Genomic DNA, 10,200 nt, shown 5'->3' with positions numbered 1-10,200 from the left:
AATCTGTCTATTTAGGAGGTAGTCCATTTAGAATGGACTGCTCTTAATTTTGCACTTGAATAAGAGACCATCCAAGAGAAGCAAGATCCTGACTAGTAGACTTCTTTTAGTTCTCTGTCATATATTTATTTGGTAATAGCAATCTACTTTTCCTTGCTAGAAAATTTGGCAGCTGTTCTTTCTCTTACTTTCTTACATACATTCAGGCAGCAAATGTCCCTAATTTTATCTTGTAATAGCTTTTAAATAACCCTTTCTCCATCTCCATCATTCTTAGGTCAGTTAATAGAATTTCTTACGCATGTCAGTACAGCAGTTTTCTAACTGCTCTTCCTCAGTCTTTCCTCCACAATTCATTTTAATTCACAATATGGTATGTCTTATCAATGTTGAAATTCTTTTAGTGGCTCTTATATTTCAAAATCAAGTTAAATACCTAAATATTACATGTGGTCTTAATGAGTTGCCAGTTTTTCTGTCCTTCTCACCCAGTTAATCTCTTATTTCCCAACCATGCTGATCTGCTGTCAGTCGTATGCATTGTGTCAGGTTCTGAGTCCCTATTCCTTATTTTTCCCTCCAAGATTCACTAGGAATCTTTTGAAGGAAACTTGTCTAATTCTTCCAATATAGTGGGTTAGGACCTTTCCTATGCATTGTCTTTGTGTCTCTTATAGCAGTTCATATTGTAATAATGTTTGTGTGGTATCTCTGTTAGACATAAAGTTTCTTGAGGCTATGCGTGTGTGCATGCTAAGTCACTTCAGTCGGCGACTTTTTGCGACCCTGTGGACCCAGTGGAGTGGGCTGCCATGCCCTTCTCCAGGGGATCTTCCCAACACAAGGATCATACTCACCTCTCTTACATGTGCCTGCATTAACAGGCAGGTTCTTGACACTAGCGCCACCTAAGTATCATGTCTTTGATCTCTCTATTCTAGTACCTAGTAGAGAGAGTCACCCAACATTTCCCTCCTTTCTGTCATGAATTAATACATGATTGTTAAGAGATTAATTTGTGTCTATAGATTCAGTGTGGTATGAATCATTGAGTACTTAATATATGCCAGGTATTGCTCTAAACCCTTTACATGTGTTAACTCATTAAATTCTCTTAATCTATTAGATAGGTTTTAATATTGTTACCACTTTATAGACAAGGAAACTAGGCACAGAGAGAAGTGAAGTGATTCACTTGAAGTCAGTCAGTAAAGTTTCAGGGCCTGGATTCAACCCAGACTACCTGGCAGCAGGTAGACTTCCTCCTTTACTATACTCTCAAGTGAGAGTCGACTGGAGGATTTTGACATGGGATGGTTATTGGCTGTATCATAAGTATTTAATTCTTTTGCTAGTAACTCTTTAGAGCAGTACTCAACCGGAGGTGATTTTGTCCCACAGCAGACATTTGGCTCTGTAGACATTTGGGGGATGCTGTTAAGCATTCTGTAATACACCGCTTCACCTTCAACAAAAAAATATCCTGTCCAAAATGTCAGTAGTTAAGAGTGAGAAATCCTGCTTTAGAAAATGTAAGAGTGTAGGATAGATTTTACCATGATTTTTTTTTTCAGCAATAAAAGATTCCACGTTCAAAGATGTTCCATTTATAATTCCCTTTAGTTTTCACCTTCATTCCTTTTAGGAATTTACTAGGAAATGATTTTGTTTGTTCACTTCAGCATTCAGCAAACATGTATAAGTGATATGCATTGTATCAAATACTTCAGTTGTAGAAATAGAAAAATTCAAAAGATTCAGTCCTTGCCCTCAGGAAGCCTTGGAACCTAACAAGGGGTTACTTAACACGAAAAGACAAAACTCTTGAGAATGTTACTTTCAACCTTACTGGAGCATTCTGAATATAAAGTAATCATTGGATGATTGATTGAGTGAACTTTGTACCTTTGTTTCAAAACATGAAATAGAAATCAAGAGCATCTCTGAAGAATAGTATAGAAATGAATTTTTAATGTTTTGATATATATGGTTTTCACTTAAACATTTTTAATTATAAAAGGTATATGTAGTCATTGTAGCATAGATGTATATAAATTTTGAGATGAAAAGTCCTTCCTCTTTCCTAATATCGTCTCTCGAAGTAATCACTTTAAAAGTTCATTTACATTCTTGTAGACATTTTAATGCCAATAGCACAATGGTATAGCATCTTTGCTGTATAATATTGCAGTTGCTTTTCCCATTGTACGGAAAGCCTCATGGTTTTCTTTCCGTACATGTAGGTTTACTATTTTTTCTGAAGCAAATTTTTTCTTTGTTTGGATGCATCATAATTTGTTAACCATTTCCTCATTGAGGTACATCTACAATCATTTTGCCATTACAAACAGCACCACAGTAAATAATCTTGTTTATATATTGTTTGCACAGTAGCGTTCGTATTTCTGTAGGACACATTTCCAGAAATACAGTGTATATAGTAAACTTTTTTATTTTTATCAAATAACCCTGCCAAAGGTTGTACTCTTGCCAATGGTGTCAGATAGTGCTCTTTTCCCATTTTCCTTTGCAATGCTGGATGCTAATAAAAAAAGTAGAAATCCTACTTATTCCTCTGCTCCCTTTAACCGTATGCTCCCCTTCTTTTACCATCTCCTCTTTTCAGTCCTCCTCTCCCTTCTGCTCATCCCTCCCTACTCCATTTCCTCTGCTACACCTTTCTTTGAGTTGTGTATTTTGAACTGGTCTATTTATTGGTTTGTCTGGTGGGTCAGACAGTAAAGTGTCTTGCTTACAATGCGGGAGACCTGGATTCAATCCCTGGGTTGGGAAGATCCTTTGGAGAAGGAAATGGCAACCCACTCCAGTACTCTTGCCTGGAAAATCCCATGGACAGAGGAGCGTGGTGGGCTACAGTCCACGGGGTCGAAAAGAGTCGGACACGACTTCACTTTCACTTTCATTTATTGGTTTCTAGGAGCTCTTTATGTATATTAACCCCTTCTGTGTATTTCCTCACATACACTATGTTTGCTTGTGGTATCTTTTGGAAACATTTTAAAATTTTAATGTAAAATTTGTCAGTCTTCCGTACCTGAAAATTAAATATATTTTTATATTTTCTTTATGTTCATATCTTTAGTCATTAAGGAATTTATATATGATACACTGTAAACCTATGATAGGGTCTTTTTTCCAAATGGATAGCCAGTATTCCCAATACAATATTGGATATAACCCATTCTTTTCCTGCTGATTTGAAACATTTCTTTGCATATGTTAAATTCCTACTTTTTTAGAGGACTGTGTATAACCTGTATTTTTGTTGTTGAGTTACTTAAGTCATGTCTGACTTGTGACCCCATGGACTATAGTCCACCAGTCTCCACTATCCATGGGATTTTTCAAGGCAGAAATGCTGGAGCATGTTTCCATTTCCTTCTCCAAGGGATCTTACTGACCTAGGGATCAAACCTGTGTCTCCTGCATTGGCAGCTGGATTCTTTACTGCTGAGCCATGAGGGAAGCCCCTTGTAACCTATATATTCCTGTGTATTTTTCCATACATTTAATTCTTATTTTTATGTATCTCGAACATAAATATATTCCTATTGGTTCATTTGCAGGTGCTTTATTCTAATTCATCAGGCTGTTTTTGTGCCATTACCACATTTTAATTATTTCAGCTTAATGATTGATACCTGGTAGTTCCAGTCAACTATCATCATCTTTAAAAAATTTTATTGGTCATTCTCTCACATTACTCTTTGAGGTGAACATTAGCTTAGCATGTTTTCCCCCACAGTAGTCCCATTGGATTTTGTAATACCATGTCTTTTTTTTTTTAATGTACTCTTTAGACTGACTTGTATGTGTTATGTGCTAAGTCACTTCAGTCGTTTCTGACTCTTTGCAGTCCTATGGACTGTAGCCATTCAGGCTTCTCTGTCCATGGGGTTCTCTAGGCAAGAACACTGGAATCAGTTGCCATGCAATCCTCCAGGGGATCGTGCAGACCCAGGGATCGAACCCAGGTCTCTTATGTCTCCTGCATTGGCAGGTGGGTTCTTTACCAATGGCACCACCTGGGAAGACAATTAAGCAAATTAAAAAAAACACTAGGTTCAAGCCAAGTTGAGGTATAATTTTTGTGTTCCTGTTTATGACTAGGTACATGTTTATTCCAGCACTTTCTGACCTTACAATTGACTAAAATCACTTAAAAAAATAAAAGAGGTTAATGGGTACAGCAGTATCCAGTGAAACTAAAGATACTTGTCAGTAAATATGTATTGACCACGAATTTCAGCAGTTATTTTTGATGTAGAAATTTTCTGGCAAGGATGTTCTATGAACGATGATGACATAATTCCAAAGAAGAAGATCTGACATTTTTTTTTTAGTTGACAGTATTTTAAAATAGTTGGTATGCTTTTACAAATACAATATTTATTACAAAATTGTTGTCAGGTAGAGGGTTTAGGTGGGAGAAGGTAATGGCAGTCCACTCCAGTGCTCTTGCCTGGAAAATCCCATGGACGGAGGAGCCTGGTAGGCTGCAGTCCATGGGGTCTCGAAGAGTCGGAACAGGACTGAGCGACTTCACTTTCCCTTTTCACTTTCATGCATTGGAGAAGGAAATGGCAACCCACTCCAGTGTTCGTGCCTGGAGAATCCCAGGGATGGGGGAGCCTGGTGAGCTGCTGTCTATGGGGTCGCACAGAGTCGGACACGACTGAAGCGACTTAGCAGCAGCAGCAGCAGCAGAGGGTTTAGGTAATGATATCCTTATTTTGCCCATGGGATAAACTCAGTCTGTGGAGTATTTGATGACTCAGTCTAGGCTCAAGTTCATAAATTTTCTGGTGGCAGAGCCTTAGATTTCTAGCCATGCTAGACTAACTAGAATTGATTACTGCAAGGTGGAAGATACCTATAGAGTTTAAAGTGTCCTAGGAATGAAGAAGAGAATGCCTTATTAATGGCTAGGGGAAAGTTAAGGGATTATAAACAGATGAGACATGGCAGCATATTTTATGGAGAAATCATTATTACATATGTTTTTATGGTTTTTGTTTTACCTCTTCTTAATTTAGCTTTTCCCATTTTAAACAGTAATTATCCTCCCTAATTTAATATATTTATTTGTTTTACTCTCTACTTATTGCATGAGAAAATAGCCCTTGAAAATAAATCTATGAAAGATCTTTTTTTTTTAAAGAACTCTTTCCTTCAAAGCTTCAGTGTTATATAGTCTTTAAAAATGTCTTTTGTCACTGCCCATTCTTTTTCAGAACTTTTGCCCCATTAACACTTAAAAATGACTTTTCTTGTGTTATTTTCCAGGTTCAGTCAAATCGCATTTCATTTGTTAAGTTGTTCCTAATTACTCAGATGCATACTTAGAATTCTGTTGCTTATTGTTTCTACAACTTAATCTCCACAGCTTTTATAATTGTCTCAGACTAGTGTATAAGCTCTTTAATCACCATGTGATACATATCCTTTTTTTTTTAATCTAGCTGTGTCACTGCCCAAGGTTCTATAATTTTGACAAAGCAACTGTTTTGAACCTTAGTTTCTCTAAAGTAGGAATAATTATACTCACTTTGCATGGTTGCTGTGAAGGTAAAAGAGAATATACAACCTCTGGCAGAAGAGCCTACATGACATGTAGGAAGAGTCAGAATGGCTTCTAGAGCCCAGATCTCTAAGCATTAGGAGGTGGCTGGTGTTACGTGCAAGAGGTAGGTAGAAAGTAAACTGAGGTTATTGCCTGAAGAAGAGAACTAAGATCACTTGCAAAAGCAGTGGGGAGGAACTCATGGTTTGAAATTTTAAACCCTCAAGGGGAAGATGAGGGAATACAGTAAACATTTTACATTTATATGTGATGGATATATGTTATCTCTTCTTGTTCCATGACTGGTTATTTTAGTTATTAGTTCATTTCTGACCTGTGTCAGTAGATTTTACTTGTCATCAGCTTGATGCTAGTTATGAAGGGAACTGTGTAATGTGGTTGGATAAATGGAACCACATCACACTGCTGTTAATAACAGCTTAATAGAAAATGTATTGAGCATATGCTTTTATCGGTTACGGATAACATAAAATTGAATTAGCGTATTTCCAAAATAGGCGGAAGCAAGGTTCTCAAGGGGAGAGTTCTAGGGTTGGAATTACTGAACCCGCTGAAATAGCATGCAGAATTTTCTGTGCTGTGTATTTTTCTGTCAAAAGTGTCCCATTCTCATTAGCTTTTTCAAAGGGGTATCTGACCAAAATAAAAAGGTTTATGAACCATTGCTTTAATGGTTGATATTCAGATTCATGTTTTTTTTTTTTCCCTAAATAAGACTTTCATTTATATAACCAAATTTTTGAAATACTGCATCTTTGGTTTGAGGTTGGATATCCTGTAGATAGAAATCGCCAGAAATGAAAAATATTTACTGCATTCCTAGAAATAGTCCTGGTAGCTCAGATAGTAAAGAATCTATGTGCAATGCAGGAGACCTGGATTTGATCCCTGGTTGGGAAGATCCCCTGCAGGAGGGAATGGAAACCCACTCCAGTATTCTTACCTGGAGAATCCCTATGGATAGAAGAGTCTGGCAGGCTACAGTCCATGGGGTCGCAAAGAGTTGGACATGACTGAGTGACTAAGCACAGCCAGAAATAGTATGAGTTCATATTGTGACTTTTCTTTATGCTTAAAGACCTTTTGTTTTATGAGCCAACTAATTTTTATAAAAGTCACCATTAAAGTATTTTAATGTACTAAATGTGTAAGTGAGTCAAGGGATTTTTTTATACACAAAATAGAAGGTATTAAAATTAGTTTTAATTATCTTAAGTTTTATATTCACTATATTCCCTAAAGTATACCTTAATAAGTATTTTATAATCAGGGAAAAAAAAAAGGCAGAAGTGGGAATTAACCTTGTCTTACTTGGATTGAGACATTTTTATGTATTCTGAGTCTTTTACTCTATTTTGACAGAGTCCAAAATCTGCTGTGCCTCTTTATCAGTCAGAGTGTTCTCCCCACCTACACACACCACTCCCTCATTCCCCCTCCCTCCGCCCCCCCATTATCATCATCATCATGCTCTCAGTTTCCTCCCTTTTAATTCACTCACCCCTTTCTAAGTTTGCTAGAATTTTGAAACTGCTTTTATCATGGAAATCAAACCCCTCCAGAATTCTCAACCTGTTTTCCTGTGTTCATGTATATCCTCTCAAACTCCAAGGTCTAGAAAGTCAACTTTCTTTTCTTTTCTGCCATTTCCAACCATATTCCTTCACTCTCTTTCCCCCCTTAAATCCCGGCTCCTTTGAAGCTTCTGTCTTTTGCCCTAACCAGCCTTCACTGATGTCATCTCCTGAACAATGTCATAGTTACTGTTCCTTGATCACTAAGACTTTGGCAGCTGATTTACAGTTTTCTTTTATGCCCTGAGCTCTTCATGATCATAGCTTGTGTATCCACGTGGGAAAACAAGTCCAGTGCTCTGAACTTGGCAGTTCCTTGACCAGCTCATTTCCAGTGACCTTTACCTTCCATCAGAAATTCACTGCTGAATTCCCTCCCTTCAACTTCCTCTCCCTTCAAATCATGAAATCACGTGTCCCATTCTGACCACAACCACTTCGTTGTATTTCTTGTCATGAACTTTTCTTGACCTTTGGACCCCAACTTTGAGTGCATCAGCACTCTTCCTTTATCATTTTGTTTAATCCAATTTAGAGTTCGTGATTTATAATTTCAGTAACTCCCCCCTTTTGTTGCCATTCAACCACCTTTTTTTCTTTGCTTGTTTTTTGTATCTGTTGAGTAGAAACCTACCTCTGAATGACGCAGTCAGTATCTTCTTTGTGCCTCTTCCTGAATGACTGAACATTGCTAGAAAAAGTCATATGGACAGGCAGATTGATTCCACTGCACATTCATTATTACAAATCTTAAATGGGCAAATCTCAATTTTAAATACTGTAAATCTCAGTACTGTCCAACAGTTCCCCCATTTTGGTGTGTGTTCAACTCATCCTTTGTGCAAAAATTGAAAGCCTTATTCGCTTCACTAGTCTTTTAACTTTTCTCAGTCACCCTCAGTCTCACCAGATAACTAGTTGCTATGTTATGGAGAAAATAGGAACTAACTATTAGGAGTTTTCATCTTCTAGCTTCTCAACATACCAGTCTGGTTTCTATTGTAGTAAGAGTGCCTTTCTCCTATTTTAGTTCAGTTTCTACCTGTGCTTTATGACCCATCTCTTTCTGCATTGTCAGAAATTCTAAAACACCTGACATGATCTTTTTTCTTCTTGATACTTTGAACCAGGCTTTCTCAGTTTTGCTTTCTCCATCAGATGATCCCATATAACATTTTTGCTACCATTCTACCACATTCCTCCTGTTGCCAGTCAGATTTTTTTTAAGAGTCATTGGTCCATATATCTACACAATTGCTTATCTAAGCCCTTGGGACCAGATTTGACTCAGAAATCAGAAGTTTTTGGATTTCAGAAAGCATTAACACCTGTGGTGTGATACCCCGATGGGATTTGGGGCAGCACCCTATGATCATCACATTGTTATTTCTGCACTGGACTGTGTGGCTTTTCACTTTAAGTGGAGTAAGTAAGGGCTGCAAAAAGCTTCACTTCAGTCCAGGTCAGGTTTTACTTCCAAACGAGTTAAAAAAAAAAAAAACCTTGATTTTTTTTTTTTTTTTTTTTTTTTAGAGCTTTTGGACTTTGGAATCATGCGTAAGAGATAGTGGACATGCACTTGCAGCTACTTCTGTTTTCTTACCTTCATTTTCTTTTTAACCCATTCTAACATTTCCTCCCCTCATGTCTCTCAAATGATTCTTGCTAACTCTACTAATGACCTTTATCTAAAGGGCTTGCGTCACTAGTGAATGTTTTCATTCGTCTCACTTGATTGAACAGCAGCCTCAGACTCTGGTGATGCCAAATCCCCTTAGCTTTGGGCACCATTCTCCCCTAGCCTTCCTCTGTCACCTTTTTGCAGGCCTTGTCCTTCCTCTTTCTTACTGTCTCTTTCAATGATTAAAGGTTGCATTTCTTCCATGGCTTTGTCCTCAGAGCACTTGTTTTCTTCCTCAGTATTCTCTGCTGTGGTAATCTCACTTATGTCAGTGCCTTCAGCAACTAATTATGTGCTGATGAGTCACAAATATATACTCCAGCCCAGACTTCTTTGAGAGTGACCATTTATCTTTTCCTCTATTTCCCTTCCCCCTCACGTTCTTACATCATTTTCTGGGCTTCCAGTTGTGTTAGGACGAACATTGGGATCTTTGCTGTGACTTAAAGGCCCTGCATTGCCTGACCATCGCCTCCTTCTTCAGCTTCATTTTACTCTGCTCCCTCTCCCCTCTACTCTCACTCTCTGAAGACCACGGTGCCTCCTACAGTAGGGCCTTTATATATAAGCTGCTCTCTCTGTTTGAAATGTTCTTCTTTGTAGTTTATTCCTATTCATTTTTTTTTGCATCTTAACTCTTGTTTTCATGTGCCTTGTCACCAAATCATATATGGATTATAACACTAGTGACAGTTTTAATTTTACTTATATTTTTGTGATCAGTTAGTACATTTTCTCCACTATAAGCTTTCTCAGTACAAGGATTGTGTCTGCTTTTGTTCAACATTATATTTCTAGCATAATGCTTGGCATACAGTAGGTAGATAACAAATGTTTTGAATGAATTATATACATTAATTTACCTTTTCTAACTTTTAAACAGAATTTATGTATATACACTTACCAGTGCAGCAGTGCAGTTTCTATAGTTTTATGTGGACAAAATCCTAATGGTACTCTTACTGAAAATAACAAAACTTCATTCTAAAGAATTCCATGAATTAAATATATATATATTTAAAGGTTCAGATGCATAAAAGTCTTACTTTGACCTAGCTCATAATTTTATCTTCCTTCATGTTCTTAATTTTTCAATTTTGACCTCTTCCCCCGTATTCTATATAGATATCAAGTATCTATACTTGCGTGCTGCAGTCCATGGGGTTGCAAAGAGTCGGACACGACTGAGTGACTGAACAACAAATCAAGTATCTTACTAAGTCTAGTATTATGACCAAGTAAAATATATGCAGTGTGTAGTACAATTCAGCAGACTCTCAACTTGCTCATCAGTTTGTAGGTATCATGATTAAAAATAGTTTAACCATCTGCTAACTGAC

General features: G+C 37.3%; 1 protein-coding gene across 7 annotated transcripts in view; it reads left to right on the top strand.

Annotated features, from left to right (window-relative positions):
- The window catches only part of HBS1L (HBS1 like translational GTPase), an 85,151-nt gene that overhangs the window by 44,448 nt on the left and 30,503 nt on the right, over positions 1-10,200 (top strand). Inside the window, exon 1 of one of the 7 annotated variants that reach the window (XM_059889825.1) lies at positions 1,248-10,156. The gene's annotated coding sequence lies outside the window, so the exon portion shown is untranslated. 7 annotated transcript variants of the gene reach the window in all.

Source organism: Bos taurus, chromosome 9 (assembly GCF_002263795.3).
Source record: "Bos taurus isolate L1 Dominette 01449 registration number 42190680 breed Hereford chromosome 9, ARS-UCD2.0, whole genome shotgun sequence".
Classification (NCBI taxonomy): Eukaryota; Metazoa; Chordata; class Mammalia; order Artiodactyla; family Bovidae; genus Bos; species Bos taurus.
Note: the sequence above shows the minus strand (reverse complement) of the source record. Positions and strands in the feature narration are given on the sequence as shown.